Source organism: Grampus griseus (genome assembly GCF_964374135.1).
Source record: "Grampus griseus genome assembly, chromosome: 3".
Lineage (NCBI taxonomy): Eukaryota > Metazoa > Chordata > Mammalia > Artiodactyla > Delphinidae > Grampus > Grampus griseus.
Window position 1 is genome coordinate 50489788 of NC_139019.1, and position 25356 is coordinate 50515143.

A 25356-nucleotide genomic window follows, 5' to 3' on the forward strand; every position below is an offset into this window, starting at 1 on the left:
AGAAATCAAATACATGAAAAAATGACTATTTTAAAGTAAGAGTATAAGAATAGGAGTTACTAAGAAATTATCACCACTGAAGCTTTTCCTTCGAAATATCTTATTTTAAACTTACAGTGAAGACAAACAAGGGGGGCAGAATATGTATAGCTACAAAACAAATGCAGTGATGAGTTACAGCAGAAAGAGGAAATGCACTTTGTAATCCACAGGATCAGATTTGCAGCTCTAAGCAATTACCAGTAAATATTTGAGTGTTCTTCCTATTCTATCAACTTTAAATTTAAACTGAGTTACAGCAGTTTCACTTGTATTAATAGTTGGCAAAAGCAAATTAGAAGAAACCTAAATTAGTCTTTTTTAACCGGGCAGGATTTACCTCATTCATTGGAACAAACCCACTTCCCATCCTTAGAGCCTAAAAAATGTGGATATTGGCCTATTTTAATACTTTTCTAGTTCAGACGGAAGTCATGCTGTACACAGCCTTTGATTTTAGGAACCAGCACAAAGTAAAAATCAGCTACTCACTGGGATTTAACCCAGTCACAAGCCATTCCAATCCTTCTGTTAATGCAGAATCCGTTCATAAATTGGCCAAATTGTAATTAACTTCTAAAAACTCCTTCGAAAATTATGAGTTTCAATTTTAAATGAAAGAACTTGAACAATTTTCAAAGAATCAAGTATAATTTATAAAAGATAGATCTTTACCAGTTCACGTATGTTCCATCATATTTTGTATTGAACAATAGGCTGATTACTTCATTGTGGCATATACTTCAGAACCTAATTTTTCACACGGGCTCACTGACAATCCAACCACTTTAAGGAATTTATCAGTTAATCTACAGGCCATACATGGCTGGCAGGTATAGCCAGGTCACACAGCAAGTTTAAATATTCCAACCTCAATCACAAGAAACAATCAGAGGGGAAAATGACACATGATTGCAATATACTAAGGCAGCAGATAAGTCATTCTTCACCTAGGTCAGCAGCTTCCAATAAAATCGTGTGCACAGATTTAATGAATGAGTCTGCTCTAGTTTAACTATGAACATGCCCCTGCATTAGAAAGGGAGATAAGAATTGTGCTTGCAATTCTAGCTGATGAATTCATTAGATTTTTATAAGGCAAATAATGTAGAAAGTTAGAATAGAATTTCTAGAACCATTTATCCTGTGATGTTGTAAAATCAAAGTACTACTTTATTAAATGAGTTATTTTATACAATATGAACATCAATATAATTACAATTATAAAAAAAATTTTATAACAAGGATGAACTGATTTTCAGATTTCCAAATCAGAGTCAACGGTACATTTGCACAGAATTGTCTTTGCATGAAGACCAAAAGGGAACAACATAAAAATGAGTGTTTCTGTAGCCCCTTTATTTTTGCTGATCAACAGTTTGTTAGAAAAGCAGCTGCAGGTTTGTTACCTAAGGTCTGAGACAGGAGAAGAGTCAAAAGTGTCACAACTTCCCCTGTAAACAACTTTATGCCTGAACATCAGCTAATTCTGGAGGAAGTGGAGTCTTAGGATGCTTGCTCTCAAAGTGCTGCTTGAAGGTCTTAGGGTCTGGCATTTGTGTCTTACAGACAGTGCAGATATATATTAAGGCAGCTTTGGCAGCAGGCTTTTGGTCATGTCCTTGTTTCTTTTGTCCAGCTTTTTGGCATTTTTCTACTGAGACTGAATCTTCTGCTGTCCACGAGCCATATCTGGGCCGGGACAGTCTTGCATCAGAGAAACTGCACAGCACAAGAGGGCCAGGGGAGGTGGCAGGAGGGAGAGTTATTTTTAATTTTTTGAGGAACCTCCATACTATTTTCCATAATTACTGCACCAATTTATATTCCCACCAACAGTGCACAGTGTTCCCTTTAATCCACATCCTCACTAACACTTGTTATTTGTTGTCTTTTGGATAATAGCCATTCTGACAGGTATGAGGTGATATCTCATTGTGGTTTTGATTTGCATTTCCCTGATGATTAATGATGTTGAGCATCTTTTCATGTACCTGTTGTCCATCTGCATGTCTTCTTTGGAAAAATATCTATTCAGATCCTCTGTCTATTTCTTAATTGGATTGTTTGGGGTTTTTTGCTATTGGGTTTTGTGAATTCTTTATATATTTTGGATATAATCCCCTTATCAGATGTATGATTTGCAAATATTGTCTACCATTCAGTGGGTTGCCTTTTCATTTTGTTGATGATTTTCCTTGCAGTGCAGAAGATTTTTAGTTTGATGTATTAATTTTGTTTTTTATTTTTAAATTTAAAGGAGTGCTAATACATAGGAAAAAACACTAGGAAGAGAAACATATATAATCTTAGTGATTTTTTTTTTTTTTTTTTTTTGCGGTACGTGGGCCTCTCACTGTTGTGGCCTCTCCAGTTGTGGAGCACAGGCTCTGGACGCGCAGGCTCAGCGGCCATGGCTCATGGGCCCAGCCGCTCCGCGGCATGTGGGATCCTCCCAGACTGTGCCACCAGGGAAACCCCTTAGTGATTATTTTTGAGAAACAAATTTGACCATCAATTTAATCAATGAAGACTTTGTGGAGAGGTGGGAAGATTTTCAAATGAAAGACATATATCTGATTTGAAATTAGATACCAATTTTAGAAATGTTAAAATGTTAAGAAAAACCAAATCACAATCAAAGACATATGTAGTCAGACTTTTGCTTTGCACTCCTACTTGATGTAAACATAGGTAATATAGATCATTGCTTGTCCCAGCTTTGCCCAGCTCAGCCTCACATTGCATCTGAACCAATCCTTCCTAAGCTTGTTACCTTATGAGGTACCAGAGAATGGGTCAAAACCTGTCTTGCTACCAAGTATAGCCTGTGCCTTCTGTTGAGCTGGCCACCTTTAGACTTCCTGATTTCCACTACTGTTTCAGCTTGGACTGGAGCTCTGACTTACATAATTCATGCCTTAATAACTTTATAGCCATCTTTTGTCTCTTTCCTCTGGGTGTCAGACCCTTTCACCTTTCCCCTACCATGTCTAGAGGCTTACATCAAACACAGAATTCCAGGGCTTCCCTGGTGGCGCAGTGGTTAAGAATCTGCCTGCCAATGCAGGGGACATGGGTTCAAGCCCTGGTCTGGGAAGATCTCGCATGCTGTGGAGCAACTAAGCCTATATGCCACAACTACTGAGCCTGTGCTCTAGAGCCCATGAGCCACAACTACTGAGCCCTCGTGCCACAACTACTGAAGCCCATGCGTGTAGAGCCTGCACTCCACAACAAGAGAAGCCACTGCAATGAGAGCCCATGCACTGCAACGAAAAGTAGCCCTGGCTCGCCGCAACTACAGAAAGCCCACGCGCAGCAATGAAGACCCAATGCAGCCAAAGATAAATAAATAAAATTAAAAAAAAACAAAAAGCACAGAATTCCTGAAATGTCATAACTTTCATTACTGCCATGGAAGCTTTGCTACCCTGTTTTTCATACCTTGCCCTTTGAATATTGATACCAGCCCAGATTAAAGGCATTATTACCCTGGGTGCTGTGATTTGGATCACTAGCCACCCTCCTTTGGGGATGTTCAACAATTGAAATCCTGTCCCACTTGCATCTCCAGCTGAGTAAAGGATTATACCCCACCTCACAGCCAGCCCCCAGGAAACCAAATAAAATTTAAGCATTGTTTTTATGAATAATATCCACGATATTTGTTTCAAACATTTAAAATGGTACAGAGGCTCTGGCTTTGGAGGTCAGATCCCAGGGAGAGGACTGAGGTTGGCTATGTGAACACATCTTGAAAGGGGCTAGTGCACCACAGCTAGCCGGGAGGGAGTCCAGGAAAAAGTCGACCTGCCTAAGAGGCAAGAGACCATTGTTGCAGGGTGCGTGAGGACAGGGGATTCAGAGCACCACCTAAACGAGTTCCAGAGACAGACGTGAGCTGCGGCTATTAGCGTGGACACCAGAGACAGGCATGAAACGCTAAGTCTGCTGCTGCTGCAGCCACCAAGAAGCCTGTGTGCAAGTACAGGTCACTATCCATACCCCCACTCCTGGGAGCCTGTGCAGCCCACCACTCCCAGGGTCCCGTGATCCAGGGACAACTTCCCGGGAAGAACACACGGTGCACCTAAGGCTGTTGCAATGACACACCTGCCTCTGCCACTGCAGGCTCTCCCCGCATTCCATACCCCTCCATCCCCCCAGCCTCACTGAGCCAGAGCCCCCAGATCAGCTGCTCCTTTAACCCCATACCTCTGGTAACCTACACACAGAGTTGGGGCCAAATCCAGAGCAGAACCAACCCCAGGAGCTGTGTGAACAAAGAAGAGAAAAGGAAATCTCTCCCAGCAGCCTCAGGAGCAGCGGGTTTAATCTCCATAATCAACTTGATGTACACTGCATCTGTGGAATACCTGAATAGAGAATGAATCATCCGAAAATAGGGGTAGTGGACCTTGGGAGCAATGATATATATGTTGTTTTCCTTTTTCTCTTTTTCTGAGTGTGTATGTGTATGAGTCTTTGTATGATTTTGTCTGTATAACTTTGCTTTTAGCATTTGTCCTAGGGTTCTGTCTGTCTGATTTTTTGTTGTTTATTTTTCTTTTGAGTATAGTTTTCAGTGCTTGTTATCATTGCTGCATTTGTTTTTTGGTTTGGTTGCTACTTTTTTTTAATTTACTTTTTTAGGTTTTTTATTTTTAATAATTTTTTATTTTAATAAATTTTATTTTATTCCTGTCTTTCTTTCTTTCTTTTTTTCTCCCTTTTCTTCTGATCTCTGTGGCTGGCAGGGTCTTGGTGATCTGGCCGGGTGTCAGGCCTGTGCCTCTGAGGTGGGAGAGCCGAGTTCAGGACATTGGCCCACCAGAGACTTGCTAGCTCCATGTAATAGCAAACAGCAAAAGCTCTCCCAGAGATCTCCATCTCAATGCTTAAACCAAGCTCCACTCAACAACCAGCAAGCTACAGTGCTGGACACTCTATTCCAAACAACTAGCAAGACAGGAACACAACCCCACCCATTAGCAGAGAGGCTGCCTAAAATCATAATAAGGTCACAGACACCCCAAAACGCACCACTGGATGCAGTCCTACCCAACAGAAAGACAAGCTCCCGCCTCTTCCACGAGAACACAGGCACTAGTCCTCTCCACCAGGAAGCCTACACAACCCACTGAATGAACCTTAGCCACTGGGGGCAGACACCAAAAACAACGGGAAATACGAACCTGCAGCCTGTGAAAAGGAGACTCCAAACACAGTAAGTTAAGCAAAATAAGAAGACAGAGAAACACAGCAGATGAAGGAGCAAGGTAGAAACCCACCAGACCAAACAAATGAAGAGGAAATAGGCAGTCTACCTGAAAAAGAATTCAGAATAATGATAGTAAAGATGGTCCAAAATCTTGGAAATAGAACGGAGAAAACACAAGAAACGTTTAACAAGGACATAGAAGAACTAAAGTGCCAACAAACAGTAATGAGCAACACATTAAATGAAATAGAAAACTCTGTAGAAGGAATCAACAGCAGAATAACTGAGGCAGAAGAATGGATAAGTGACCTGGAAGATAAAATAGTGGAAATAACTACTACAGAGCAGAATAAAGAAAAAAGAATGAAAAAAATTAAAGTCGGGGGCTTCCCTGGTGGCACAGTGGTTGAGAGTCTGCCTGCCGATGCAGAGGACACGGGTTCATGCCCCGGTCCAGGAGGATCCCACATGCCACAGAGTTGCTGGGCCCGTGAGCCATGGCTGCTGAGCCTGCATGTCCAGAGCCTGTGCTCCGCAATGGGAGAGGCCAAAACAGTGAGAGGCCCGCGTACCGCAAAAAAAAAAAAAAAAAAAAGAATTAAGGACGGTCTCAGAGACCTCTGGGACAACATTGAGCGCACCAACATTCGAATTACAGGGGTCCCAGAAGAAGAAGAGAAAAAGAAAGGGACTGAGAAAATATTTGAAGATATTAAAGTTGAAAACTTCCCTAATATGGGAAAGGAAATAGTTAATCAAGTCCAGAAAATGCAGAGAGTCCCATGCAGGATAAATCCAAGGAAAAACATGCCTAGACATATATTAATCAAACTATCAAAAATTAAATACAAAGAAAAAATATTAAAAACAGCAAGGGAAAAACAACAAATCACATACAAGGGAATCCCCATAAGGTTAACAGCTGATCTTTCAGAAGAAACTGCAAGCCAGAAGGGAGTAGCAGGACATATTGAAAGTGATGAAAGTGAAAACCCTACACCAAGATTACTGTACCCAGCAAGGATCTCATTCAGATTCGATGGAGGAATTAAAACCTTTACAGAGAAGCAAAAGCTAAGACAGTTCAGCACTACCAAATGAGCTTTACAGCAAATGCTAAAGGAAATTCTCTAGGCAGGAAACACAAGAGAAGGAAAAGATTTACAATAAGAAACCCAAAACAAGTAACAAAATGGTAATAGGAACATACATATCGATAATTACCTTAAATGTAAATGGAATAAACGCTCCAACCAAAAGACATAGACTGGCTGAATGGATACAAAAACAAGACCCATATATATGCTGTCTACAATAGACCCACTTCAGACCTAGGGACAAATACAGACTGAAAGTGAGGGGATGGAAAAAGATATTCCATGCAAAAGGAAATCAAAAGAAAGCTGGATTGGCAATTCTCATATCAGAAAAACTAGACTTTAACACAAAGACTATTACAAGAAACAAAGAAGGACACTACCTAATGATCAAGGGATCAATCCAAGAAGAAGATATAACAATTGTCAATATTTATGCACCCAACATAGGAGCACCTCAATACATAAGGCAAATGCTAACAGCCATAAAAGGGGAAATTGATACTAACACAATCATAGTAGGGGATTTAAACACCCCACTTTCACCAATAGACACATCATCCAAAATGAAAATAAATAAACACAAGCTTTAAATGATACATTAAACAAGATGGACTTAATTGATATTTATATGACATTCCATCCAAAACCAACAGAATACACTTTCTTCTTAAGTGCTCATGGAACATTCTCCAGTATAGATCATATCCTGGGTCACAAATCAAGCCTTGATAAATTTAGGAAAATTGAAATGGTATCAAGTATCTTTTTGGAGTACAAAACTATGAGACTAGGTATCAATTATAGGTAAAAAATCTGTAAAACATACAAACACATGGAGACTAAACAGTACACTACTTAATAAACAAGAGATCGCTGAAGAAATCAAAGAGGAAATTGAAAACTACCTAGAAACAAAGGACAGTGAAAACACGACAACCCAAAACCTATGTGATGGAGCAAAAGCAGTACTAAGAGGGAAATTTATAGCAATACAATCCTACCTCAAGAAACAAGTAACATCTCAAATAAAAAACCTAACATTACACCTAAAGCAGTTAGAGAAATAAGAAGAAAAAAACCCGAAAGTGAGGAGGAGGAAATAAATCATAAAGATCAGATCAGAAATAAATGAAAAAGAAATGAAGGAAACAATAGCAAACATCAATAAAACTGAAAGCTGTTTCTTTGGGAAGATAAACAAAATTGAAAAACCATTTAGCAACAGCAATCAGAGAAGAAAAAGAAATAAAAGGAATCCAAATGGAAAAGAAGAAGTAAAGCTGTCACTCTTTGCAGATCACATGATACTATACATAGAGAATCCTAAAGATGCTACCAGAAAACTACTAGAGCTAATCAATGAATTTGGTAAAGTAGCAGGATACAAAATTAATGCACAGAAATCTCTGGCATTCCTATATACTAATCATGAAAAATCTGAAAGTGAAATTAAGAAAACACTCCCATTTACCATTGCAACAAAAAGAATAAAATATCTAGGAATAAACCTACCTAAGGAGACAAAAAACCTGTATGCATAAAGTTATAAAACACTGATGAAAGAAATTAAAGATGATACAAATAGATGGAGAGGTATACAATGTTCTTGGATTGGAAGAATCCACATTGTGAAAATGACTCTACTACCCAAAGCAATCTACAGATTCAATGCAATCCCTATCAAACTACCACTGGCATTTTTCACAGAACTAGAACAAAAAATTTCAGAATTTGTAAACACAAAAGACCCCGAATAGCCAAAGCAATCTTGAGAACGAGAAACGGAGCTGGAGGAATCAGGCTCCCTGACCTCAGACTATACTACAAAGCTACAGTAATCAAGACAGTATGGTACCTGCACAAAAACAGAAATATAGACCAACGGAACAGGATAGAAAGCCCAGAGATAAACCCACGCACACATGGTCACCTTATCTTTGATAAAGGAGGCAAGAATATACAGTGGAGAAAAGACAGCCTCTTCAGTAAGTGGTGCTGGGAAAACTGGACAGGTACATGTAAAAGTATGAAATTAGAACACTCCCTAACACCATACACAAAAATAAACTCAAAATGGATTAATGACCTAAATGTAAGGCCAGACACTATCAAACTCTTAGAGGAAAACATAGGCAGAACACGCTATGACATAAATCACAGCAAGGTCCTTTTTGACCCACCTCCTAGAGAAATAGAAATAAAAACAAAAATAAACAAATGGGGCCTAATGAAACTTAAAACCTTTTGCACAACAAAGGAAACCATAAACAAGACCAAAAGACAACCCTCAGAATGGGAGAAAATATTTGCCAATGAAGCAACTGACAAAGGAATAATCTCCAAAATTTAAAAGCAGCTTATGCAGCTCAGTATCAAAAAAAAACAAACAGCCTTACCCAAAAATGGGCAGAAGACCTAAATAGACATTTCTCCAAAGAAGATATACAGATTGCCAACAAACACATGAAAGAATGCTCAACATCATTAATAATTAGAGAAATGCAAATCAAAACTACAATGAGATATCATCTCACACCGGTCAGAATGGCCATCATCAAAAAATCTAAAAACAATAAATGCTGGAGCGGGTGTGGAGAAAAGGGAACCCTCTTGCACTGTTGGTGGGAATGTAAATTGATACAGCCACTATGGAGAACAGTATGGAGGTTCCTTAAAAAACTAGAAACAGAACTACCATATGACCCAGCAATCCCACTACTGGGCATATACCCTGAGAAAACCATAATTCAAAAAGAGTCATGTACCAAGGTGTTCATTGCAGCTCTGTTTACAATAGCCAGGACATGGAAGCAACCCAAATGTCCATCAGCAGATGAATGGATAAGGAAGATGTGGCACATATATACAATGGAATATTACTCAGCCATAAAAAGAAATGAAATTGAGTTATTTGTAGTGAGGTGGATGGACCTGGAGTCTGTCATACAGACTGAAGTAACTCAGAAAGAGAAGAACAAATACCCTATGCTAACACATATATATGGAACCTAAGGATAAAAAAAAAGGTCATGAAGAACCTACGGGCAAGACAGGAATAAAGACACAGACCTACTACAGAATGGACTTGAGGATATGGGGAGGCGGAAGGGTAAGCTGTGACAAAGTGAGAGAGTGGCATGGACATATATACACTACCAGACGTAAAATAGATAGTAGGAAGCAGCCGCATAGCACAGGGAGATCAGCTTGGTGCTTTGTGACCACCTAGCGGGGTGGGATAGGGAGGGTGGGAGGGAGGGAGACGCAAGAGGGAAGAGATATGGGAACATATGTATATGTATAACTGATTCACTTTGTTATAAAGCAGAAACCATTCTAAAGCAATTATACTGCAATAAAGTTGTTTAAAAAAAAAAAAAACTCTCCAGAAAGTGGGCATAGATGGAACATACCTCAATATAATAAAAACTGTATATGATCAATTTATATTTTTATTGCTGAGTAGTATTCCATTATATGAATGTACTAAAGTATGTTTATTTGTGCCTCCAGAAATCCTCTTAGCCTCACTTGTCTGGGCCTTTGGTCCCTTGTTCTGGCCTAGCTACCACCTCAGAGAACAATTCAGCTGGGCTCTGCCCAGCAACTGCTCTAGCAGGCAGATTAATAGTAATTGCCTCTTAGGGCTTGTTTATTACCACTGAAGCATGAGATGCAGTGAGATCCACCTGGTTCTAGTGTGTGTGTAACCTGGATGTGAGGAGGTGTTAATGCTCCCTAGGGCAAATGTTGAACCAATAGGAGGTGGGCACCAGCAGATAAATTCTTCTCTCTTTTTCCCCCAACAGGCTATAACTCATACTACATGCATGTGGGCTGTAATAGTTCATAGACCCTTTCTGAAGACTGTACTTGATACCAATTAAATTTCTACTCATAAATTCATCTCCTTATGTTTGCTCTCCGTTTTTCCCTGACTTTTTTTTTTTTTTCACACCTCTGCACTCCCTAATAAAATAGCATCATATAAACTTTTGCCTCAGGATCTGCATCCTGGAGAACTCCAGCTAATGCATCCAAATGTAGACATTTAGGTTATTTTTAGTCATCTTTCTTGTGTTCACTTTTAGTGTTTCTCTAGGGTCCTACCAGTATGACAAGTATGTTTTTCTCCTTTACCAGTCTTAACATTCTCCAAGTTTACTCATATTTACTGAGCATCTTCTATATGCCAAGCACTCTCCTTAGTAATAAGAATATAATGGTTAAACATAATATTCATGATTCCTACTTGATGGGAAGAAGTTTATATAGAAATGGTATGAGAGCTCTTGATTAGCCATTTCTACTAACTCTATTACCACACTTCCTTTGCTTTATTCTGCCAATAGCAGAAATATGAGTATTTTCAGAAACATGAATATTGGTGTATTTGTAAAATTCTTAGATTTAAAACCCTTTTTTCCTAATGTGGCCACAAGAAATATCAGACTACAGTGACAGGGACTTGAAAATGGACAGTAAACATCTTATAGGGAAGATCTGGAGAGCACTTAGTTTCACACAAAGTACAGTTTATCAAGTAGGGCTACTGACATATCAGGATTGGCCTCCTGATACTCATCCCATATCATTTCTCCCACTGTTTTGTTCCTTAATTTAAAAAATAGATAATGGGTAGTGGAAAAAAGGTTTATAGTTCAAAATATGGTATCATTGAGTATGGCTGTCATGGGTATATTCTTAAAGATGTTTAATGTTAGTAGCTTTAGGTAGTTGAATGTTACAAATTTTGTTGACTTAAGGCTAAAATTCTATCCAGGTGGTAAAAGAGAAGTTTTCAATCCAGGCAGTGGTCACGTTTTTTAAGGTGTCTGTGAATCCCCTGATACTTATGTGAAATAACATGTATAGAAAGTACATCAGTTTTTCTGGGGGGGAGAGCCATAGCTTTCATAAGAATCTCAGAAGGACCCAGGGGGTGAAAAAAACAAGGGAGAACATTAAAAATCAATGAGTTAAACATGCTACTGCATGTGTAATATCAATGTTGCAATGTTTTTGCAATCAGTGCTCTCCTGTCCCAGGCTTGTGGAGAAATATATAATTAGAGATGCTGCCACCCTCCTCCCAAGATCTATACTATCTGCTTGCCCACAGGAGGTAGCATCTTCTGTACTTCTCTTGAAATGGAGGTTTGACTACGTATGGGAAAGCTCTTTCTACAATTTGTGGAATTCTCACATACCACCTATTTGGTTTTTCAGTAGGAAAAGGGTGACTTTTCTAACTATATCTTGTAAACTTATACAAAGATAACCTATCTTTATACATGACGGCAAAATGTAGCCATATGTTATGAAGATAATAATACATATATAAAAGATATACATTAAAAGTACATTTCAGTCAATAACAACTTTGTTGAAGTAATAGTTCAAGAAATAACTAGAGATAATAGTTTGAAACAATTAAAAATAAAATGATAAATTTAAATAATTGTATTTATTACTCTCATCAGATGGTTCAGGAACATATATGTTATTCTTTTAATATTTTCTACACTGGTTGAGATGACTTAGGTTCTTTTTTAAATTTGAACTTTATTTTATTTATTTTTTATACAGCAGGTTCTTATTAGTTATCTATTTTATACATATTAGTGTATACTTGTCAATTCCAATCTCCCAATTCATCACACCACCACCCCCAGTCCCCGAACGTTCCCCCCTTGGTGTGCATACGTTTGTTCTTTACGTCTGTGTCTCTCTTTCTGCCTTGCAAACCAGTTCATCTTTACCATTTATCTAGATTCCACATATATACGTTAATATAAAATATTCGTTTTTCTCTTTCTGACTTACTTCACTCTGTATAACAGTCTCTAGATGCATCCACGTCTCTACAAATGACCCAATTTCGTTCCTTTTTATCGCTGAGTAATATTCCATTGTATGTATGTATGACATCTTCTTTATCCATTCATCTGTCAATGGGCATTTAGGTTGCTTCCATGACCTGGCTATTGTACATAGTGCTGCAATGAACATTGGGATGCATGTGTCTTTTTGAATTATGGTTTTCTCTGGGTATATGCCCAGTAGTGGGATTGCTGGTTCAAATGGTAATTCTATTTTTAGTTTTTTAAGGAACCTCCATACTGTTCTCCACAGTGGCTGGATCAATTTACATTCCTACCAACAGTGCAAGAGGATACCCTTTTCTCTCCACCCTCTCCAACATCCGTTGTTTGTAGATTTTCTGATGATGCCTATTCTAACCAGTGTGAGGTGATACCTCATTGTAGTTTTGATTTACATTTCTCTAATAATTAGTGATGTTGAACAGCTTTTAATGTGCCTCTTGGCCATGTATGTCTTCTTGAAGAAATGTCTAATTAGGTCTTCTCCCCACTTTTGTATTGGGTTCTTTGTTTTTTTAATATTGAGTTGCATGAGCTGTTTATATATTTTGAAGATTAATCCTTTGTCCATTGGTTCGTTTGCACAATATTTTCTCCCATTCTGAGGGTAGTCTTTTCGTCTTGTTTAAAGTTTCCTTTGCTGTCCAAAAGCTTTTAAGTTTCACTAGGTCCCATTTGTTTATTTTTGGTTTTATTTCCATTACTCTAGGAGGTGGGTCAAAAAATATCTTACTGTGATTTATGTCATAGAGTGTTCTGCCTGTATTTTCCTCTAAGAGTTTTAGAGTGCCTGGCCTTACATTTTAGAGTGCCTGGCCTTACACTTACATTTCCTCTAAGAGTTTTAGAGTGCCTGGCCTTACATTTTGAGTTTATTTTTGTGTATGGTATTAGGGAGTGTTCTAATTTCATACTTTTACAGGCAGCTGCCCAGTTTTCCCAGCACCACTTATTGAAGAGGCTGTCTTTTCTCCACTGTATATTCTTGCCTCCTTTATCAAGGATAAGGTGACCATATGTGCGTGGGTTTATCTCTGGACTTTCTATCCTGTTCCATTGATCTATATTTCTGTTTATGTGCCAGTACCATACTGTCTTGATTACTGTAGCTTTGTAGTATAGTCTGAAGTCAGAGAGTTAGATTCCTCCAGCTCCGTTTTTCTTTCTCGAGATTGCTTTGGCTATTCGGGGTCTTTTGTGTTTCCATACAAATTGTGAAATTTTTTGTTCTAGTTCTGTGAAAAATGCCAGTGATAGTTTGATAGGGACTGCATTGAATCTGTAGATTACTTTGGGTAGTATAATCATTTTCACAATATTGATTCTTCCAATCCAAGAACATGGTATATCTCTCCATCTATTTGTATCATCTTTAATTTCTTTCATCAGTGTCTCATAAGTTTTTGCATACAGGTTTTTTGTCTCCCTAGGTAGGTTTAGTCCTAGATATTTTATTCTTTTTGTTGCAGTGGTAAATGGGAGTGATTTCTTAATTTCACTTTCAGATTTTTCATCATTAGCATATAGGAATGCAAGAGATTTCTGTGCATTAATTTTGTATCCTGCTACTTCACCAAATTCATTGATTAGCTCTGGTGGTTTTCTGGTAGCATCTTTAGGGTTCTCTATATATAGTATCATGTCATCTGCAAAGAGTAACATCTTTCCTTCTTCTTTTCCATTTGGATTCCTTTTATTTCGTTTTCTTCTCTGACGGCTGTGGCTAAAACTTCCAAAACCATGTTCACTAATAGTGGTGAGAGTGGACAACCTTGTCTTGTTCCTGATCTTAGTGGAAATGGTTTCAGTTTTTCACCATTGAGGACCATGTTGGCTGTGGGTTTGTCATATATGGCCTTTATTATGTTGAGGAAAGTTCTCTCTATGCCCTACTTTCTGGAGGGTTTATTTCATAAATGGGTGTTGAATTCTGTCAAAAGCTTTCTCTGCATCGATTGAGATGATCATACGTTTTTGTTTCCTTCAATTTGTTAATATGGTGTATCACATTGATTGATTTGCGTATATTGAAGAATCCTTGCATTCCTTGGATAAACGCCACTTGATCATGGTTTATGACCCTTTTAATGTGCTGTTGGATTCTGTTTGCTAGTATTTTTTTGAGGATTTTTGCATCTATCTTCATCAGGGATCTTGGCCTGTAGTTTTCTTTCTTTGTGATATCTTTGTGTGGTTTTGGTATCAGGGTGATGGTTGCCTCGTAGAGTGAGTTTGGGAGTGATCCTCCCTCTGCTACATTTTGGAAGTTTGAGAGGGATATGTATTCGCTCTTCTCTAAATGTTTGGTGGAATTCGCCCATGAAGCCATCTCGTCCTGGGCTTTCGTTTGTTGGAAGATTTTTAATCACAGTTTCAATTTCAGTGCTTGTGATTGGTCTGTTCATATATTCTGTTTCTTCCTGGTTCAGTCTCGGAATGTTGTGCTTTTCTAAGAATTTGTCCATTTCTTCCAGGTTGTCCATTTTACTGGCGTAGAGTTGCTTGTAGTAGTAATTTCTCATAATCCTTTGTATTTCTGCAGTGTCAGTTGTTACTTCTCCTTTTTCATTTCTAATTCTATTGATTTGAGTCCTCTCCCTTTTTTTCTTTATGAGTCTGGCTAATGGTTTGTCAATTTTGTTTACCTTCTCAAAGAAACAGCTTTTAGTTTTATTGATCTTTGCTATCATTTCCTTCATTTCTTTTTCATTTATTTCTGATCTGATCTTTATGATTCATTTCCTTCTGCTCACTTTGGGTTTTTTTTTTTTCTTCTTCCTCTAATTGCTTTAGGTGTAAGGTTAGGTTTTTAATTTGAGATATTTCTTGTTTCCTAAGGTAGGATTGTATTGCTGTAAACTTCCCTCTTAGAACTGCTTTTGCTCCATCCCATAGGTTTTGGGTCATCGTGTTTTCGTTGTCATTTGTTTCTAGGTAGTTTTCGATTTCCTCTTTGATTTTTTCAGTAATCTCTTGCTTAGTTAGTAGTGTATTGTTTAGCCTCCATGTGTTTGGATATTTTACAGATTTTTTCCTGTAATTGATATCTAGTCTCATAGCGCTGTGGTCAGAAAAGATACCTGATACAATTTCAATTTTCTTCAATTTACCAAGGCTTGATTTGTGACCCAAGATATGATCTATCCTGGAGAATGTTCCATGAGCACTTGAGAAGAAAGTGTATTCTGTTGTTTTTGTATGGAATGTCCTACAAATATCAATTAAGTCCATCTTGTTTAATGTTTCATTTAAAGCTTGTGTTTCTTTATTTATTTTCATTTTGGATAATGTGTCTATTGGTGAAAGTGGGGTGTTTAAATCCCCTACTATGATTGTGTTAGTATTGATTTCCCCTTTTATGGCTGTTAGCATTTGCCTTATGTATTGAGGTGCTCCTATGTTGGGTGCATAAATATTGACAATTGTTATATCTTCTTCTTGGATTGATCCCTTGATCATTAGGTAGTGTCCTTCTTTGTTTCTTGTAATAGTCTTTGTGTTAAAGTCTATTTTTTCTGTTATGAGAATTGCCAGTCCAGCTTTCTTTTGATTTCCTTTTGCATGGAATATCTTTTTCCATCCCCTCACTTTCAGTCTGTATGTGTCTGTAGGTCTGAAGTGGGTCTCTTGTAGACAGCGTATATACCGATCTTGTTTTTGTATCCATTCAGCCAGTCTGTGTCTTTTGGTTGGCTCATTTAATCCATTTACATTTAAGGTAATTATCAATATGTATGTTCCTATTACCATTTTCTTAATTTTTGGGGTTTTTTTTTTGTAGGTCTTTTCCTTCTCTTGTGTTTCCTGCCAAGAGAAGTTCCTTTAGCATTTGTTGTAAAGCTGGTTTGGTGGTGCTGAATTCTCTTAGCTCTTGCTCGTCTGTAAAGGTTTAATTTCTCCATCAAATCTGAATGAGATCCTTCCTGGGCAGAGTAATGTTAGTTGTAGGTTTTTCCCTTTCATCACTTTCAACATGTGCTGTCACTCCCTTCTGGCTTGCAGAGTTTCTGCTGAAAGATCAGCTGTTAACCTTATGGGGATTCCCTTGTATGTTATTTGTTGTTTTTCCCTTGCTGCTTTTAATATTTTTTCTTTGTATTTAATTTTTGATAGTTTGATTAATATGTGTCTTGGTGTGTTTCTCCTTGGATTTATCCTGTATGGGACTCTCTGTGCTTCCTGGACTTGATTACCTATTTCCTTTCCCATATTAGAGAAGTTTTCAACGTTAATATTTTCAAATATTTTCTGAGTCCCTTTCTTTTTCTCTTCTTCTTCTGGGACCCCTATAATTCAAATATTGGTGTGTTTAATGTTGTCCCAGACTGTCCTCAATTATTTTCATTCTTTTTCCTTTATTCTGCTCTGCAGTAGTTATTTCCACTATTTTATCTTCCAGGTCACTTATCTGTCCCTCTCCCTCAGTTATTCAGCTATTGATCCCTTCTAGAGAATTTTAATTTTCATTTATTGTTTTGTTCTTCATTATTTGTTTGCTCTTTAGTTCTTCTAGGTCCTTGTTAAATGTTCGTTGTATTTTCTCCATTCTATTTCCAAGATTTTGGATCATCTTTACTATCATTATTCTGAATTGTTTTTCAGGTAGCCTACCTATTTCCTCTTCATTTGTTTGGTCTGGTGGGTTTTTACCTTGCTCCTTCATCTGCTGTGTGTTTCTCTGTCTTCTCATTTTGCTTAACTTACTGTGTTTGGGATCTCCTTTTCGCAGGCTGCAGGTTCGTAGTTCCTGTTGTTTTTGGTGTCTGCCCCCAGTGGCTAAGATTGTTTCAGTGGCTTGTGTAGGCTTCCTGGTGGAGGGGACTAGGGCCTGTGATCTGGTGGATGATGCTGGATCTTGTCTTTCTGGTGGGCAGGTCTACTTCTGGTGGTGTGTTTTGTGGTGTCTGTGACATTATTTTAGGCAGCCTCTCTGCTAATGGGTGGGGTTGTGTTCCTGTCTTGCTAGTTGTTTGGTATAGTGTGTCCAGCACTGTAGCTTGCTGGTTGTTGAGTGGAGCTGGCTCTTGGCATTGAGACGGAGATCTGTGAGAGAGTTTCACCGTTTGATATTACATGGAGCTGGGAGGTCTCTGGTGGACCTATGTCCTGAACTTGGCTCTCCCACCTCAGAGGCACAGCCCTGATGCCTGGCTGGAGCACCAAGAGCTTGTCCCCACACGACTCAGAATAAAAGGGAGAAAAAGAAGAAAGAAAAGAAAAGGAAAGGAAAGGGAAGGAAGGAAGGAAGGAAGGAAAATGAAAGGAAGGACGGAAGGAAGAAAGAAAGAAAGAAAGAAAGAAAGAAAATAATAAAATAAAATAATTATTAAAATAAAAAATAATTATTAAAAAAATTTAAAAGTAATAAAAAGAAAGAAAGAAGAGAGCAACCAAACCAAAAAACAAATCCACCAATGATACCAAGCACAAAAAAGTATCCTAAAAAAAAGATGAAAAAAAAACGGACAGACAGAACCCTAGGACAAATGGTCAAAGCAAAGCTATGCAGACAAAATCACACACAGAAGCATACAGATACACACTCACAAAAATAGAAATAGGGAAAAATATATATATCATTTCTCCCAAAGTCCACTTCCTCAATTTGGGATGATTCGTTGTCTATTCAGGTATTCCACAGATGCAGGGTACATGAAGTTGAGTGTGGAGATTTAATCCACTGCTCCTGAGGCTTCTGGGAGAGATTTCCGTTTCTCTTCTTTGTTCGCACAGCTCCCAGGGTTCAGCTTTGGATTTCGCCCGGCCTCTGCGTGTAGGTGTCCTGAGGGCGTCTTTTCTTCACTCAGACAGGACGCGGTTAAAGGAGCAGCTGATTCGGGGGCTCTGGCTCACTCAGGCCAGGGGCAGGGAGGGGTACGGAATGTGGGGCGAGCCTGCGGCGGGAGTGGCCAGCGTGATGTTGTACCAGCATGAGGCGCGCTGTGTGTTCTCCCTGGGGAAGTTGTCCCTGGATCACAGGACCCTGGCAGTAGTGGGCTGCACAGGCTCCCTGGAGGGGAGGTGTGGAGAGTGACCTGTGCTCACACACAGGCTTCTTGGTGGCTGCAGCAGCAGCCTTAATGTCTCATGCCCATCTCTGGTATACGCGCTGATAGCCGCAGCTCGCGCTGGTCTCTGGAGCTACTTTAAGCAGTGCTCTTAATCCCCTCTCATCGCCCGCCAGGAAACAGAGAAGCAAGAAAGAGTCTCTTGTTTCTTCGGCAGTTCCAGACTTTTTACTGGACTCCCTCCCGGCTAGCTATGGCACAGTAGCCCCCTTCAAGCTGTGTTCATGTAGCCAATCCCAGTCCTCTCCCTGGGATCCGACTGAAGCCCGAGCCTCAGCTCCCAGACCCCGCCCCACCCCGGCGGGTGAGCAGACAAGCCTTTTGGACTGGTGAGTGCTGGTCGGCACCGAGCCTCTGCTTGGGAATCTCTCCGCTTTGCCCTCCGCACCCCTGTTGCTGCGCTCTCCTCCGTGGCTCCAAAACTTCCCCCCTCCGCCACCCGCAGTCTCCGCGCATGAAGGGCTTCCTAGTGTGTGGAAACCTTTCCTCCTTCACAGCTCCCTCCCACTGGTGCAGGTCCCATCCCTATTCTTTTGTCTCTGTTTTTTCTTTTTTCTTTTGCCCTACCCAGGTACGTGGGGAGTTTCTTGTCTTTTGGGAGGTCTGAGGTCTTCTGCCAGCGTTCAGTTGGTGTTCTGTAGGATTCGTTCCACACGTAGATGTATTTCTGATGTATGTGTGGGGAGGAAGGTGATCTCCACTGCCTACTCTTCCGCCATCTTGAATCTCCTCCCAAGTTGTGCACTTTAAAATGATGAATTTTAGGGTATGTGAATTATATGTCAAAAAAAGTCAGTAATAGGCAGAGAAGGTACACAGAGACACACTCAGAATAAAATTTAGATAAAGCAGATGAACAGTTATAGCCAAACGAAGAAAGACAAAGGGAAGGACACATACACGCACATACACAAACACACACGCCCATACACAAACACGCACACACACACAGACATCAACATTGAGATTAAGAAAAATGTTTTCAATAGAATAATAATTTCATTTTGTAGTCCTTAAGGACATGGTAACAAGCCTTTTAATGACATGATCACATGTAAGCAACTAAGCATAAATAAAATATAATGTCTGGATATTTTCCTTTTGGATCTAACCAATAACCTGTAATTTCCATTCTCTTGCCTTAAATAAACATGGCAAAAGACTCTCTAAATGAAGTGAAAACTTCCCAGAGTTACCAATATGTTAGAAATGTTATGCACAATATGACAAAACATTCTTTCTTTAATTTTAGTCAGGATAGTACTTTCTCTAGTGTATGTGATTATTAAGTTTAAATGTTTTGCAAAAATATGCATAGAATATACACTCTATCATTTATCATTTTTTAAAGGTCTAATAATTTATGCAGTACAAATAATATTTTTAAAATAACTGCTAGAACATCCTTGGTTTTCAAAGCAAAAAAGAAATTTTCAATTAGTGATAGTCAATAGAAAATATTGCAGACATTTTATTTCAGATGCCAGGAATGGGAGTGATGGGCAATATAATATATATAAAGCAAAAGTGATAAGTTTTTCCATAGAAAGTATTGTATTTTAGAGTCACATATATGCTCTAAAGAGAGCCAAAATAGCAGAAATATATTCTTTCAAATTTGCTGGAGAAAAAGAAAGGTTTCCATTCTAATTAATTGGTTTTAGTCTCCAAACCAGAGTAATTTGCAGGAATTTATAAATCCTAGGCTGAGCTTTTGCAATCATTTATTGTGAATGTGGATCATTTTCAGTTCTTTCAAGGTTGACTGTTCCTTAATGTTCCTCTTTATTTAGCTTGGTTATTTCATAAATTAAAGGATTATTATTTTAGTTTAATGTTCATATTTATTAGGAGAACAGATAATCTGTGTAGAGTTGCATTCCCCAGAGCAACTTTTAATGGGATGAATAGAGATACAGTTCTTCCAATTGCCATTATAGGGAAAATGACAGTATATCTTCTTTGGAATTTTCTGTTTTATAAATGTGTCTCAGTAGGAGGCAGTTTCATCACTACGTAGAGGCTGTGATTAATTAAGTAGCATAGAGAATAAATGGCCTCTGAATAACTCTGTGTCTGATGGCCTGGACAATATTGAGAATTGCATTAGCCTGCAAACACCCAGCGTAGTGTGATCATGACTGGGGAAAGAATACTCTAAGCCAGCATTGGTGAACCACTCAGAGGCATGTAAAGTCTTCATTTAGTCCAGCGGTCCCCAACCTTTTTGGCACCAGGGACCCGTTTTGTGGAAGACGATTTTTCCACAGATGGGGGTGGGGTGGGGGGATGGTTCAGTCATTAATACAAGCCATGGGGAGTGGCACATGAAGCTCCGCTCGCTCACCCACTGCTCACCTCCTGCTGTGCGACCCTGTTCCTAAGAGACTGTGGATCAGGGACCCCTGATTTAGTCTTTTCCTTCCCATGGGTATATGGTAGTTACAGGAATAAATACTGGGAAGTTCCTAATCAAGCTTTTGAATTTCTCAACTCCAGAGTTCATTTGAGGCCCTATGAATTCTGTTTCTTCTTTACCACAAGCTGCATGGACTTAATCTGATTCTTCTTTTGTAGCTACTGACTGAACATACACTCTAGATTGTGGGATATTATTGTGTTTTTTTTTTTAAGTAAAATGAGCACTTAGATACTTTTGACATAGATTCCTAGACCTAACTCTGATCTAAATCTGTATTTGTCTTGCAAAGTGATGATGTAAAAAACAATTCAGAAATAGTAATTTTCAGTCTATCTAGAATGGCTTATTAATGAGATGTTCTGATTAGATGAATATTTATATTAAGCAACCCAATATGAATCACCAATTTTCAAATAATTAATGTAAAAATATAACTAAAATTGCGTTGAAGATTATTTAATCTTTCCTTGATACTCTAGAGGCCACCTCAGAGTCTAATAATATTTCTTTTCATTTTAAATGAAGTTATTTATCATTTAATAGAATTATAAATATAAAGCTGATTTATAAAGTATCAATTGAAACTATGATATAGCTAGGTGTGGCTTTTTGAAATAAATGCTATATATTTTTCCTCCCCTTCCTTCCCTCTAAAATCTACAGTGTGCTAGCATATTTTTCTCCTACCTCTTTCATCTTTTATTTCTTTGGATCCTATATAGATAAGAACTTGTCATAATTTAGAACTGACATTGTATTTTCTCGCTAAATTATCTTGCTTAGTATTATCATTGATGAGATTATTGACAAAACTGCCAATTCAATAAATACCTACATACTTTAATATAGTATATAATATATGCCTAGGGCCCAAATCACCTTTGCTTTCTATCTCCTAGTATATCCGTTCTGACACTTTCTGATCTCAAGATCCCTTTAAAATCTTAAAAATTGTTGAGAACGCCCAAAAGCTTTTGTGAATACCCATTATAAATATTTTCTATAATACACATTAAAACTGAGAAAAAATTAAAATATTTGTTTATTAATTCATATAAAGATAAACCATTGGTAAAATAACATAGTTTATGAAAAATAACTATTAAAAAATTTGAGAAGAATGGCATCATTTTACACTTTTGCAAATCTCTTTAACATTTGGCTTAATAGAAGACAGATGAATTCTCACATCCGCTTCTGCATGCAAACTGTTGCCGTCTGTTTTTCTGGTTGAAGAATATTAAGAAAACCCAGCCAGACAGGTAGTCAGAAAAGGGAATAGTATTATAGTAGCTTTTCAAGATAATTTTGGATAGTCATTTTTGATATTTCACCAGAACTTGACAAGTGTTGATTATTAAAGGCTAGTTATAATGTGGAATCTAACACTTGATATGAACTTAAAGTACTCTGTTACATTAAAATCTGTTGGTCTGTGTTTGCACTTTGAGTGGTTCATTTACTCATGGATGATTTTATATTATCATGCATTAAACATTTGAAAACTAAGGTTAACTGAGTTATACAGCTCTTCTAAGTATTGACATATTTCATTATGCAATATTTTAAAATTTGTTAATATCACCACCAGTCTCTTCAGAAAAGGCTGTAAGTATTGAGAAACTATAAGCAAATACAGGTTTTCCAAAATTCTGATTTTTTGCTTGAAAGCTCAAATTTTATCATTTTGATTGGCAACAAATACTGTCAGTTGTTTTTCTTGAACTGACAGATTTACTTTGTTCATTTTTTGTGAAAATGTCTGCCAAGTAACCAAATCTGTATAATCATTTTGACAATTGTTCTTTTCTACATAAAAAATGGTATTTCATGGTAAAAACAGCTAGGTCAGCTCACAACTCAAACAATAACAAAGGTGCTTTTCTCAAAATAATCATTATGCTTTGGTATGCAACAGAAATGCTTTGTAGGTACTTCCTATTTCTGTCACATGTAATATTAAAAGATACATTTTCATTGGTGGAGATTTAATAAAAATTAGTATTTTTCTTGCTTCAGCAAGGGCATTCTTAGTGGAAATAGGCTTTTTTTCCCTAGGTGGTGGAATATACACACATACATATATATAATAAAATTTGGTGTAACTTTTAATTATACTTACCACTTCCTTGGAGACAATTTTTAGTGAAAGGGAAATATGATATTAATTTCAACGGATACTGTTAAAGAAAACACAATTATAGAAAAAGGTTTATTTTAAAAGAATACATATATATAACAATGCTAGAAAATAAGAGAGCAATCCATCAGTGAACCAGAATCTCTTCAGAATTTCTAAAAGATAGAAAGCAATTGGGTTTGTATTTCTTTAGAAAATGAAAATGAAAACAAATAAATTGTTTTGTTTTGTTTTTAAGCCCAAGAAAGAAAAGTGATGTAGAATTAAGAGCAGTTCTCATTAGAGACCTGGGATAATTTCAAGATCAAAAATCAATTATGAGGAGCTTTGAATTCATATTGCTAAGTGAGAGAAGGCAGTCTGAAAAGGCTACATCGTGTATAATTTCCACTGTATGACATTCTAGAAAAGGAAAACTATATACAGACAGATCAGTAGTTGACAGGGGTTGTGGGAGAGGGTGAGAGGAATGAATAGATAGAGCCAGTGGATTTTTAGGGCAGTGAAACTATTCTGTATGATACTGTAATTGTGGATATAAGACATGCATTTGTCAGAACCCATAGAATGTACAAAACCATGTTGAACCCTAATGTAAACCGTGAACTTCAGTTAATAGTAATATATCAATATGGGTTCATCAATTGTAAAACTGTAACACAGTAATACTAATAATAGATTAAACTGTAGTAGGAGGGGGCATATGGGAATTCTCTGTATTTTCTATACAGTTTTTCTGTAAACCTAAAACTACTCTTAAAAAAGTCTGTACCTGTGGAGAAGTATTGTCAGACTTTCGAGGAACACCAATGATATGGAAGATAAACATAAAAACTGATCCCAGAGGAAATAGATTTATCCAGAAAACAAAGGGATATTATAAAAAGTTCTAGTTATTATCTTATGTTAGTCAAGAAGATATTATATCTTGAGGGAAAGAATGGCCTACTGTTAAATAAATGAATACTAAGAGAATGAAATGATTCATGAAAATTAAAAACGTGATTCCTAAAATTAAAAAATATGTGGCATGAGAGCTGTATAACAGAATGACATAAAACATAAGACTCGAAAACAAGCTTCCTGAAGGGATGTATGTTATGTCCACTGCTTTATACCTACCACCTACACCTAGAATGGTGTACAGTCCTTAGTAGGCACTCAGTGAATATTTGTTAAGTCAAAGATTGAATGATTTTGTATCTTGGAAAATAATGCTGAGGAATTCTCCCAGAACATAGCATAACATAAAGAGATGGAAAATAGAAACACAAAATTGAACGTGGAAGATAGATCAAAGAGATCCAAATCTGTGTGTACTGAGAAATATAAAGGTAGGAACAGAGAGAATAGACAGTGGTGATTAATTAGGGGGAAAAAAATGAAATTTCCACTGAACTGCAGAAAGACATTGTTCTTCAGATTAAAAGAGACTACTGAGTACTGAACAGGAGTAACTATAAGAACACCTAACTAGTAAAATTTTTCAAATCTGAGGATAAAGAGAAGGTTGTAAGACTTCCAGCAAGAAAAGAAACAAACATAAGGTAGACATGTTTTCCATATTCAGTGATAGATGCTATGAGACAGTGGTTCAATATCTTGAAAGTTTTTCTTTTTTCGGACTTTAACTCCTCTTTATATTTGAAAGATATTTAAATATACTCACTGGCTATAGAAATGTAGGTAGATAGGTTTTTTTTTTCCAGTACTTTAAAGATTTTTTTTCTTATACTTTTTTAAATTTAAACATTAATTACCATGAAGAAAATTTGTTTTATATTCCCTAGAGACTCAAGGTTAAGTTGATTTTACATCCAGATAATTATTTTTTAATGAAATAAGTAAAAGTAATAAAATATTTTTACATGCATAAATTAACATAATTTTATTATCTGTCAAAATACTCTAAGCCTTTGCATAAAAATATTTTATAGTACTTTAAAGATTTTGATCCATGTCTTTTTTCTTCCAGTTTTATTGAAATATAATTGACATACAGCACTGTAAGAGATTAAGTATACAGCATTATGATTTGACTTACATCAATGATGTGTAAGTTACATTATGTAACTTACAAATTACATTACATACTTACATTGTGATATGACATACATCATGAAATAATTACCACAGTAATTTAATGAATATCATCTCATATACATATAAAATGAAAGAAAAGAATGTATTTTTGTGATAAGAATTCTTAGGATTTATTCTCTTAACAATTTCCATATATCACATACAGCAGTGTTAATTATATTAATGATGTTGACCATTGCATCTCTAGTACTTATTTATATTATAACCAGAAGTTTGTACCTTTTGACTACCTTCATCCAATTCCCTCTCCCCCACATGCTCTTTATTCTATTTCTCTGGAGAAGCACAACTAATACAAGGAGGTAACCACAGCTCTGATCTCTTTTTCTGTGAGTTCATTTATTTGTTTATTTTTGAAGTATGATTGACGTACAAC

The 25356-nt window shown here is 37.3% G+C and overlaps 1 protein-coding gene and 1 pseudogene across 4 annotated transcripts in view; one reads left to right on the plus strand and one right to left on the minus strand.

Moving 5' to 3' along the window:
• The window catches only part of RNF180 (ring finger protein 180), a 282912-nt gene that overhangs the window by 170792 nt on the left and 86764 nt on the right, over positions 1 to 25356 (plus strand). The gene's annotated exons all lie outside the window — the stretch shown is intronic.
• LOC309820850 (zinc finger protein 706-like) lies at positions 1291 to 1729 on the minus strand (annotated as a pseudogene). The gene has a single exon. The product of its transcript is annotated as a zinc finger protein 706-like (transcript).